This window comes from Oncorhynchus gorbuscha, linkage group LG02 (assembly GCF_021184085.1).
Source record: "Oncorhynchus gorbuscha isolate QuinsamMale2020 ecotype Even-year linkage group LG02, OgorEven_v1.0, whole genome shotgun sequence".
In the NCBI taxonomy this organism is placed as follows: Eukaryota; Metazoa; Chordata; class Actinopteri; order Salmoniformes; family Salmonidae; genus Oncorhynchus; species Oncorhynchus gorbuscha.
The window spans coordinates 112182195-112192868 of NC_060174.1; the positions used below are offsets into that span (position 1 = coordinate 112182195).

Here is a 10674-nt window from a genome sequence, read left to right on the forward strand (position 1 = left end):
AATCAAATAAAACGTATATATAAAAGTTTACTGTCACACACCAGTTAGTTGTTTTACAGGGTCAGCTAAGGTAAGTAGTACGGAGACCCATTTTTGCGTACAGTTGTTATTTTGATGAATGTATTTGCAATTTTGACGGTACAATATATTTTTTATTAATGTTTTTATGTGTTTAAAAAACATTTTCGAAATGCATTTACTGTTTTGCAAAAGTTGTGTGTCTTGTGGACTCTGTTTTGAAAATCGACAACATTGTTCCAAATAAATGCTTGTATGTGATTGAGAGAAACTAATACATACAGACAGTTGCTTGTGAGACATGTTGGATCCTGTATTTTACATTATAGCCATTACCATATATATGACTGAATATTATCTGCTGTTGGCTTGTGTGGATGTATGTATGTGTTATGCAACATAGCTGACTTGAAACATTGTTAAAAGTATCAGGGCCATGGGACTTTCTAATGATGGAAAAATACAGAGAAGCATGAAGACAGGAACTGTTCAAATGAGTTGGGAGGGGGGCACATTCAGAGCGGGGTGTTGCGAGAACAAGCGGTCTTTTGTTAGATAACAGGAGCCAGGTGCGAGATAACGGTATGGAGCATGAGAGCCTGGATGTTTTTCACAAACAAGTTACATCTATCAACAGAAGCGCCGAGAGGCGGGGACCCGCCTGAGCGCCTGCAATAGGCTGAGCAAGTTTAAACCACGCCCAGTCTCTACTGTAATAGGCCAACAGACGGGTTGGAACTGTCTATCACAGTATAAAGAATACTGTTTACATACATCCTATCAGTTCTCTGTTCTGCCCTGCGTGGTATTACAGTTAGCCCGTATATACGAAAGTTGCATTTGCCATTTATTACTTAGCTAATAAAAAATACATAGTATAAAATCGGTGACTCATTGTTATATTTATCCTGATACCAGATTTGAATTTACGCAACTCTAACAGACAGTCCATGTTACCAGTACATTACTTTAGCACATTTCATAGTTTATTCTGTATAGTCTTCTACTGTATAGATTTCCAATCATAACAACAACAAAAAATGTTAACTACTTTATTACTTAGCTATGTGTGTATATTTTTGATCATGCACTGTTGAGGAAAGTTTGTAAGTAAGTATCCCGTGCACGTGACGAAAAATCTCTGATTGGAAGATGAACGCACCCCATTCCCAACAGCAATCGTAGTCAATAAAACGGTGACCGATTTGACCAGCACTATCGAGCCATCATTGATGTTGAAATGAAGTTGCTCAATGTGAAAATACAATATAGACCAACGAAGCAACTCTGTTTCCTCTGTCTGATTTCTCTTTACAATGAAAGGGGGTGCACCGTTCCTGGAAGTACTGCAGTACCAGGTCGATGCGTGGAGTGGACGGAGCAAGCCCCTATTCCATCTCCCTATTCCAAAAATCAATTTAATATATGGTCCCCAGATAGGGGACGTATCAGATATTAAACTGATAAGAACAGATTATTATTTATTTTTTCGGAAAAGTTTTATTTACACATTTCCTTTAAAAACAGCTCATACATTTTTTTACATCATTTATACACATAAAAACGGCAATAAAGGCATAAAACACAGCATTTGAAAGTAACATTTCAATTTGTTAAAAAGTACATGTTGTTTAAAACCAATGAAAACAATCATGAATAAAAGTACTTTCCTTGTAAAAACATCAAATCTGTAAAAGCCATTTAAAATGTGTACTAATGATCTAACAAGGGTCAAACATTTTTAAGACATGAAAAACATGTTAAAAAGTCACTTTGTTAAAAGTCTGTCTTCGGTCCCTTGTACAGGAACGGGGTGAGTCCTTATCAAACTCGCCTCATCCTGCTCCTCTAAATAAATTACCATCCCTTCCGTCGGGGCCCAGAGGAGATCCCTCCCCTAGGCGCATCGCCCTAGGCGCTGCAGCGCTTTCAGGCCGTGGCCGCCGGGACCTAGGGTGTTGTGGGGGACCCTTCGCCTGGGGTCGAGGCCCTCTTCCTTCCGTACCATCCCAGGGCTTCCATGGCTACCATGGCCACTGCCTGGGGGGTGGTCTCTACGCTTTTCCCTACCAGCAGGTTGCGTGAGGACCACAGTTCTTACTTCAAGCACGTGAGGGTGGGCCAGAACTTTGTGAAGGCCTTTGATGGAATAGGCCTTCGGGCCACCCCATACAGCACGAGCTGAGGTGTTAGGTCCTCCCCTGCTGGCAGACACAGGGTGATCAGGAGGCCTGCTTCCTTCCACAGGTCCCTGGCAGCTCTGCACTCCCGGAGCATGTGCCTCACCGACTCTTCTTGGCCGCAGCCTGGTCAGGGGCACGCGGATGTCCTCGCCATGTCCCGTGAGTGCATAACGGCCCTGACCGGGAGGATCTCGTGGGCGACCATCCAGGACAGGTCCCGATGCCGATTCAGGAGAGCAGGATGGGCCACGTTGCGCCAGACCGTTGTGGGCTCGCCTAGAGCGAGTTTCCGATCCTGCGCAAGAGAGAGAAGAGAGCGGTGTTTAGTTAAAACTGTGGCTGTTTCTTTTTCCAGTTTAAAATGTCTTAAAAACTTCTGGAGCTGGACGTAGTGCGGGGGTAGCAGGAAAGAGACTGGGGCTCGCAGGTCGACTGGGATCAGCCTCAGAGTCCTGGGGTAAGATCCCAGCCAGAACCGTGTCGAGGGCCTGAGTCTTGTTGTTGACTGGGGAGGTGGCAAGAGTCAGATGTAACGCTGTGTAGCGGCTGCCCAGGAACAAGTAGAGGTCAGGTTAGTTAACAGAGAGACACGACAGAAGGTTAGTTACCAGAGAGACACGACAGAAGGTCAGTTACCAGAGAGACACCACAGAAGGTCAGTTACCAGAGAGACACGACAGAAGGTCAGTTACCAGAGAGACACGACAGAAGGTCAGTTACCAGAGAGACACGACAGAAGGTCAGTTACCAGAGAGACACGACAGAAGGTCAGTTACCAGAGAGACACGACAGAAGGTCCGTTACCAGAGAGACACGACAGAAGGTCAGTTACCAGAGACGACAGAAGGTCAGTTACCAGAAAGATGTCAGAAGGTTACATTACATTTACATTTAAGTCATTTAGCAGACACTCTTATCCAGAGCGACTTACAAATTGGTGCATTCACCTTATGACATCCAGTGGGACAGTCACTTAACAATAGTGCATCTAAAACTTAGGGGGGGTGGGGTGAGAGGGATTACTTAACCTATCCTAGGTATTCCTTAAAGAGGTGGGGTTTCAGGTGTCTCCGGAAGGTGGTGATTGACTCCGCTGTCCTGGCGTCGTGAGGGAGTTTGTTCCACCATTGGGGGGCCAGGGCAGCGAACAGTTTTGACTGGGCTGAGCGGGAGCTGTACTTCCTCAGTGGTAGGGAGGCGAGCAGGCCAGAGGTGGATGAACGCAGTGCCCTTGTTTGGGTGTAGGGCCTGATCAGAGCCTGGAGGTACTGAGGTGCCGTTCCCCTCACAGCTCCGTAGGCAAGCACCATGGTCTTGTAGCGGATGCGAGCTTCAACTGGAAGCCAGTGGAGAGAACGGAGGAGCGGGGTGACGTGAGAGAACTTGGGAAGGTTGAACACCAGACGGGCTGCGGCGTTCTGGATGAGTTGAAGGGGTTTAATGGCACAGGCAGGGAGCCCAGCCAACAGCGAGTTGCAGTAATCCAGACGGGAGATGACAAGTGCCTGGATTAGGACCTGCGCCGCTTCCTGTGTGAGGCAGGGTCGTACTCTGCGGATGTTGTAGAGCATGAACCTACAGGAACGGGCCACCGCCATGATGTTAGTTGAGAACGACAGGGTGTTGTCCAGGATCACGCCAAGGTTCTTGGCGCTCTGGGAGGAGGACACAATGGAGTTGTCGACCGTGATGGCGAGATCATGGAACGGGCAGTCCTTCCCCGGGAGGAAGAGCAGCTCCGTCTTGCCGAGGTTCAGCTTGAGGTGGTGATCCGTCATCCACACTGATATGTCTGCCAGACATGCAGAGATGCGATTCGCCACCTGGTCATCAGAAGGGGAAAGGAGAAGATTAATTGTGTGTCGTCTGCATAGCAATGATAAGAGAGACCATGTGAGGTTATGACAGAGCCAAGTGACTTGGTGTATAGCGAGAATAGGAGAGGGCCAAGAACAGAGCCCTGGGGGACACCAGTGGTGAGAGCGCGTGGTGAGGAGACAGATTCTCGCCACGCCACCTGGTAGGAGCGACCTGTCAGGTAGGACGCAATCCAAGCGTGGGCCGCGCCGGAGATGCCCAACTCGGAGAGGGTGGAGAGGAGGATCTGATGGTTCACAGTATCGAAGGCAGCCGATAGATCTAGAAGGATGAGAGCAGAGGAGAGAGAGTTAGCTTTAGCAGTGCGGAGCGCCTCCGTGATACAGAGGAGAGCAGTCTCAGTTGAATGACTAGTCTTGAAACCTGACTGATTTGGATCAAGAAGGTCATTCAGAGAGAGATAGCGGGAGAGCTGGCCAAGGACGGCACGTTCAAGAGTTTTGGAGAGAAAAGAAAGAAGAAAGAAGGGATACTGGTCTGTAATTGTTGACATCGGAGGGATCGAGTGTAGGTTAGTTACCAGAGAGACGACAGAAGGTTAGTTACCAGAGAGACGAGAAAGACGGTTAGTTACCAGAGAGACGAGACAGACGGTTAAGTTACCAGAGAGACGACAGAAGGTTAGTTGCCAGAGAGACGACAGAAGGTTAGTTGCCAGAGAGACGAGACAGAAGGTTAGTTACCAGAGAGACAACAGAAGGTTAGTTACCAGAGAGACGCGACAGAAGGTTAGTTACCAGAGAGACGCGACAGAAGGTTAGTTACCAGAGAGACGCGACAGAAGGTTAGTTACCAGAGAGACGCGACAGAAGGTTAGTTACCAGAGAGACGCGACAGGTTAGTTACCAGAGAGACGCGACAGTCGGTCAGTTACCAGAGAGACGCGACAGAAGGTTAGTTACCAGATAGACAGAAGGTTAGTTGCCAGAGAGACGACAGAAGGTTAGTTGCCAGAGAGACGACAGAAGGTTAGTTGCCAGAGAGACGACAGAAGGTTAGTTGCCAGAGAGACGACAGAAGGTTAGTTGCCAGAGAGACGACAGAAGGTTAGTTGCCAGAGAGACGACAGAAGGTTATTTGCCAGAGAGACGACAGAAGGTTAGTTGCCAGAGAGAAGACAGAAGGTTAGTTGCCAGAGAGACGACAGAAGGTTAGTTGCCAGAGAGACGACAGAAGGTTAGTTGCCAGAGAGACGACAGAAGGTTAGTTGCCAGAGAGAAGACAGAAGGTTAGTTGCCAGAGAGACGACAGAAGGTTAGTTGCCAGAGAGACGACAGAAGGTTAGTTGCCAGAGAGACGACAGAAGGTTAGTTACCAGAGAGACGCGACAGAAGGTTAGTTACCAGAGAGACGCCACAGAAGGTTAGTTACCAGAGAGACGACAGAAGGTTAGTTGCCAGAGAGACGACAGAAGGTTAGTTGCCAGAGAGACGACAGAAGGTTAGTTACCAGAGAGACGAGAAAGAAGGTTAGTTACCAGAGAGACGAGAAAGACGGTTAGTTACCAGAGAGACGACAGAAGGTTAGTTACCAGAGAGACGAGAAAGACGGTTAGTTACCAGAGAGACGACAGAAGGTTAGTTGCCAGAGAGACGACAGAAGGTTAGTTGCCAGAGAGACGACAGAAGGTTATTTACCAGAGAGACGCGACAGAAGGTTAGTTACCAGAGAGACGCGACAGAAGGTTAGTTACCAGAGAGACGAGACAGAAGGTTAGTTACCAGAGAGACGACAGAAGGTTAGTTACCAGAGAGACGAGACAGAAGGTTGGTTACCAGAGAGACGAGACAGACGGTTTAGTTACCAGAGAGACGAGACAGACGGTTAAGTTACCAGAGAGACGACAGAAGGTTAGTTACCAGTTAGACGACAGAAGGTTAGTTACCAGAGAGACGACAGAAGGTTAGTTACCAGAGAGACGACAGAAGGTTAGTTACCAGAGAGACAACAGAAGGTTAGTTACCAGAGAGACGCGACAGTCGGTCAGTTACCAGAGAGACGCGACGCGACAGAAGGTTAGTTACCAGATAGACAGATGGTTAGTTGCCAGAGAGACGACAGAAGGTTAGTTGCCAGAGAGACGACAGAAGGTTAGTTGCCAGAGAGACGACAGAAGGTTAGTTGCCAGAGAGACGACAGAAGGTTAGTTGCCAGAGAGACGACAGAAGGTTAGTTGCCAGAGAGACGACAGAAGGTTAGTTACCAGAAAGAAGGTTAGTTACCAGAGAGACGAGAAAGACGGTTAGTTACCAGAGAGACGACAGAAGATTAGTTGCCAGAGAGACGACAGAAGGTTATTTACCAGAGAGACGCGACAGAAGGTTAGTTACCAGAGAGACGAGACAGAAGGTTAGTTACCAGAGAGACACGACAGAAGGTTAGTTACCAGAGAGACGCGACAGAAGGTTAGTTACCAGAGAGACGCGACAGAAGGTTAGTTACCAGAGAGACGCGACAGAAGGTTAGTTACCAGAGAGACGAGACAGAACGTTAGTTACCAGAGAGACGAGACAGAAGGTTAGTTACCAGAGAGACAACAGAAGGTTAGTTACCAGAGAGACGCGACAGAAGGTTAGTTACCAGAGAGACGCGACAGAAGGTTAGTTACCAGAGAGACGCGACAGAAGGTTAGTTACCAGAGAGACGCGACAGAAGGTTAGTTGCCAGAGAGACGACAGAAGGTTAGTTGCTAGAGAGACGACAGAAGGTTAGTTGCCAGAGAGACGACAGAAGGTTAGTTACCAGAGAGACGCGACAGAAGGTTAGTTACCAGAGAGACGACAGAAGGTTAGTTACCAGAGAGACGACAGAAGGTTAGTTACCAGAGAGACGACAGAAGATTAGTTACCAGAGAGATGACAGAAGGTTAGTTACCAGAGAGACGAGACAGAAGGTTAGTTACCAGAGAGACGAGACAGACGGTTAAGTTACCAGAGAGACGACAGAAGGTTAGTTACCAGAGAGACGCGACAGAAGGTTAGTTACCAGAGAGCCGCGACAGAAGGTTAGTTACCAGAGAGACGCGACAGAAGGTTAGTTACCAGAGAGACGATAGAAGGTTAGTTACCAGAGAGATGCGACAGGTTAGTTACCAGAGAGACGCGACAGTCGGTCAGTTAACAGAGAGACGCGACAGAAGGTTAGTTACCAGAGAGACGACAGAAGGTTAGTTACCAGAGAGACGCGACAGGTTAGTTACCAGAGAGACGCGACAGAAGGTTAGTTATCCAATACAGTAGTTTCCAGGTGTCACTCACCTCTTGTGTTGGTATTTGTCAGACTTCGCCTTGGCTTTGCCTGTTCCACTGATTCTTCTGATCTGAAGGGATAAACCAGGGTCAGCACAATATTAGGGGACCGGTAGAGTAGGAGATAAGTAGGGGAGTAGCAGAGTAGGGGACTAGCAGAGTAGGGGACCACAGTAGGGGACTAGCAGAGTTAGGGACTAGCAGAGTAGGGGACTAGCAGAGTAGGGGACCACAGTAGGAGACTAGCAGAGTAGGGGACTAGCAGAGTAGGGGACTAGCAGAGTAGGGGACTAGCAGAGTAGGGAACCACAGTAGGGGACTAGCAGTGTAGGGGACAAGCAGAGTAGGGGACCACAGTAGGTGACTAGCAGAGTAGGGGACCACAGTAGGGGACTAGCAGAGTAGGGGACCACAGTAGGGGACTAGCAGAGTAGGGGACCACAGTAGGGGGCTAGCAGAGTAGGGGACTAGCAGAGTAGGGGACTAGCAGAGTAGGGGACCACAGTAGGGGACTAGCATAGTAGGGGACTAGTAGAGTAGGGGACTAGTAGAGTAGGGGACCACAGTAGGGGACTAGCAGAGTAGGGGACCAGCAGAGTAGGGAACCACAGTAGGGGACTAGCAGAGTACGGGACCACAGTAGGTGACTATCAGAGTAGGGGACCACAGTAGGGGACTAGCAGAGTAGGGGACTAGCAGAGTAGGGGACTAGTAGAGTAGGGGACTAGTAGAGTAGGGGACCAGCAGAGTAGGGGACCACAGTAGGTGACTAGCAGAGTAGGGGACCACAGTAGGGGACTAGCAGAGTAGGGGACTAGCAGAGTAGGGGACCACAGTAGGGGACTAGCAGAGTAGGGGACTAGCAGAGTAGGGGACCACAGTAGGGGACTAGCAGAATAGGGGACTAGCAGAGTAGGGGACCACAGTAGGTGACTAGCAGAGTAGGGGACCACAGTAGGGGACTAGCAGAGTAGGGGACTAGCAGAGTAGGGGACCACAGTAGGGGGCTAGCAGAGTAGGGGACTAGCAGAGAAGGAAACTAGCAGAGTAGGGGACCACAGTAGGGGAATAGCAGAGTAGGGGACTAGTAGAGTAGGGGACCAGCAGAGTAGGGGACCACAGTAGGGGACTAGCAGAGTAGGGGACTAGCAGAGTAGGGAACCACAGTAGGGGACTAGCAGAGTATGGGACCACAGTAGGGGACGAGCAGAGTAGGGGATTAGCAGAGTAGGGGACTAGCAGAGTAGGAGACCACAGTAGCGGACTAGTAGAGTAGGGGACTAGCAGAGTAGGGGACTAGCAGAGTAGGGAACTAGCAGAGTAGGGAACTAGCAGAGTAGGGGACCCCAGTAGGGGACTAGAAGAGTAGGGGACCACAGTAGGGGACTAGCAGAGTAGGGGACCACAGTAGGGGACTAGTAGTGTACAAGTAGAAGTCTGCTCAATTTATCCAACATAATGGGTTGATTATAATGTGTAGTATTGCTGGAATAGAAGTCTGCTCAATTTATCCAACCTAATGTGTTGATAATAATGTGTATTATTGCTGGAATAGAAGTCTGCACACCTAGTAGATCAGGGATCAAGGTTCCACCTCTGGTATGGATATATTTGTTTTCCCAAAATGATGCTTATGTAATAACAGCCTACTTACTAAGATGTCTAACAATTATAAACAAGTTATCTAATTTGTCCATTTTGAAATTATATGTTGATTCATTTAATTTGTATTAATTGTTTAAACTTTATTTAATTGTTAACGTAAAAACATTATTCAAGATGAACCAGTGTCAATGTTCATTGGAACCGTGCGCGGGCCTATAGTGCGGGGGTAGCAGGAAAGAGACTGGGGCTCGCAGGTCGACTGGGATCAGCATCAGAGTCCTGAGGTAGGATCCCAGCCAGAACCGTGCGAGGGCCTGAGTCTTGTTGTTGACCCGGGGTGGTGGCAAGAGTCAGATGTAACGCTGTGTAGCGGCTGCCCAGGAACAAGTAGAGGTCAGGCAAGCCTTCCCCCCCTTGGACCTGGGCCTCTTAACCACCTCCCTCCTCAGCCTCTCCCACTTGCCTCCCCACAGGAAGTAAAAAAGCATCCGCTCCAGGTCTAAAATACTCCTTTGAGGGGAATAAAAACAGAACTGATTAATAAACGCACAGGTAAAATCACAGCTTTAATGATTAAAACCTTGCCCTCAAAAGTCAGCTGTCGTAGTCCCCAAAAACCCAGTCTCTGTCTTACTGTCCCCAGGATACCACTCCAGTTACCGCTCCCTCCTCCCTCCCGGTCAAACTTTACCCCCAGTACCCTTATGTCCGTCAGTTTAACTGTCAGAGGTAGTCTGGTCAAGTCTGGGTCTGCCCACGGTCCGAAAAATTGGGCCTCTGTCTTGTCTCTGTTCAGTCTCGCCCCAGAGGCTCGTCCGTACCAGTCAGTCCTGTCCAGAGTCCTGTCGACGGATAAAAGGTCGGTACATAAAATGTTGACGTCGTCCATGTAAAAGACGCACTTGGCGGTCATCCCCCCACTCCCCGGGATACCCACCCCACTGATCCGTTGGTCCCTTCTCAAGACCTGTGCCAGTGGTTCAATACAGGCCACGGACAGCCCTGACGGACGCCGCAGTGTACTCCCACTGCTTTTGACAGATGCCCATTTACAAGGATTTTGCTGGTGATGTCCCCGTACAGCATTCCCACCCAAACTAAGAACCTGTCCGGGAAACCCATTTTTTGCAGTACCTTAAAGAGGTACTGGTGCGAGACCCGATCAAAGGCTTTTTCAAAATCAAAATTTAGGACTACAAGCCGCATGTTTCTGTCTCTCGCATAACAGATGGCATCTCGGATCAGTATCAGGCTGCCCGTGATCTTCCTTCCGGGAACGGCACAGGTTTGATCCGGGTGGATCACCTACTCTAAAACAGAAGACATTCTGAGTGTTAAAACCTTGGTAAAAAGTTTACAATCAAAGTTTAAAAGGGTTATCGCTCCAGTTCTTCAGGTCCGTCCTGTCCGTCCTGTCATTTTTCTTATATAAAAGAGTCACGATCCCCACTCTAAAACTGTCAGGTAGTCTGTCAAGATGTTCAAAGTCAGTAAAAACAGTCAGAAGTTTGTCGGCTAAAACATCCCAAAAGGACAAATAAAACTCCAAATGGAGGCCGTCCTCCCCCGGTGATTTACCCCTCTTAAAATGTTTCAGTCCTTGGTCAATTTCTGTCCTCGTCAGTTCTTTTATCAGGTCGTCTGTGTTGGGTAGGGTCTTGTCGATGTAGGTTAAAACGTCCCCCATGGTCTCTTCACATACATCTTTTACCCCAAACAGTTCCCCACAAAAATCCTTGACT

General features: G+C 48.5%; 1 pseudogene; it reads right to left on the bottom strand.

Moving 5' to 3' along the window:
* Positions 1–1339: 1339 nt before the first annotated feature.
* On the bottom strand, positions 1340–1520 carry LOC124015873 (annotated as a pseudogene).
* Between the last annotated feature and the right edge of the window lie 9154 nt (positions 1521–10674).